The sequence below is a fragment of the Mandrillus leucophaeus genome, unplaced genomic scaffold, assembly GCF_000951045.1.
Source record: "Mandrillus leucophaeus isolate KB7577 unplaced genomic scaffold, Mleu.le_1.0 Scaffold139, whole genome shotgun sequence".
In the NCBI taxonomy this organism is placed as follows: Eukaryota; Metazoa; Chordata; class Mammalia; order Primates; family Cercopithecidae; genus Mandrillus; species Mandrillus leucophaeus.
The window spans coordinates 2,137,054-2,138,639 of record NW_012101354.1 but is presented as its reverse complement, the minus strand read 5'-3'; positions in this window follow the sequence as shown (position 1 = coordinate 2,138,639).

Here is a 1,586-nt window from a genome sequence, read left to right as displayed (position 1 = left end):
GTAGCTGGGACTACAGGCGCCCGCCACCATGCCCGGCTAGTTTTTTGTATTTTTAGTAGAGACGGGGTTTCACCATGTTAGCCAGGATAGTCTCGATCTCCTGACCTCGTGATCCACCAGCCTCGGCCTCCCAAAGTGCTGGGATTACAGGCTTGAGCCACCGCGCCCGGCCTACAAAATCTTCTTAAAAGCTTTTTTTTTTTTTTGAGACGGAGTTTCGCCCTTGTTGCCCAGGCTGGAGTGCAATGGTGCAATCTCAGCTCACCACAACCTCTGCCTCCCACGTTCAAGCGATTCTCCTGCCTCAGCCTCCCAAGTAGCTGGGATTACAGGCATGCACAATCATGCCCGGCTAATTTTCTATTTTTAGTAGAGACAGGGTTTCTCCATGTTGGTCAGGCTGGTCTCGAACTCCCAACCTCAGGTAATCCGCCCACCTCGGCCTCCCAAAGTGCTGGGATTACAGGCGTGAGCCACCGAGCCCGGCCTTAAAAACTTCTTTTAAAAAATTATTTATGTATTTGTTTATTTTTGAGACAGGGTTTTGCTATGCTGCCCAGGCTGGTGTCAAATTCCTGGGCTTAAGCAATCCACCCACCTCAGCCTCCCAAAGTGCTGGGATTAGAGGCGTGAGACACCGCACCCAGCCTAAAAACTTTTTATCCTGGAGACATAAACTTAATCTGATATTTCACAAGTTGCTGAGGCATAGGAAACTCTTTTCTTTATACAATATTTTCAGACCACCAAGCCATGAGAGGTGACAGCAGTAGGAAATCTCATGAGCTCTTTGGTCAGCAGCCATTTCTTAGTGGAAAGGACTATTTCTGACCTTCAATTCTCAGCAGTTACAAATGTCAAAGGCAGACCTTTCCTCTCCTCCCACGCTCCTGTGCTGCAGCTTCCCTCCCTGTAGATAAGTGAATGCCGATGGGGTGTGACTGGGCCAGGACTGAAGGGTCCCTGGCCTAAAATATCTTACTCTGCCTGGAAGGCTGGGCCTCACATAATCTGTATCATACTCTGAGGTCTGGGCAAAGGGGCTTCCCCTTCAAAGCTAGCACTATAAATATGCCTCGAGGTTGTCACCGGGAGTCCCTAGATAAACCAGCCCTCTGGGAGGGGCATTAACCTTTTATCTTCCTAACCCATGTAGGAACTCAGGACCTGGATGGAGGATGAGGAGAGGCACCTCCCGGAGGCACAGGACGATCTGACCCGCGCCATGTTTCGTGGTGTACTTCGTGTTTTCAAGTTGTTGTTTTCAGTGACTTATCAAAAAAACAAAACTCTAATATAAAATAGGAAAAAGTATGGATGATATAAAGTCACACAAATAGTCCTTTATCCTGAAAGAACTTAGGGATTTACCAAGAAAAAATATGCATGTTAGATTTCAAATAATGATACAATTCTTTTTCTCCTTCCTTTCTTTTTTCTTCTTTTTTTTTTTAGAGATGGGGTCTTGCTATGTTGCCCAGGCTGGATTTGAACTCTTGGCTTCAAGTGATCCTCCCACTTCAGCCTCCCGAATCACTGGGACTACAGGTGCCTGCAATTGTACCCAGCTCGGGACACCATTCTTA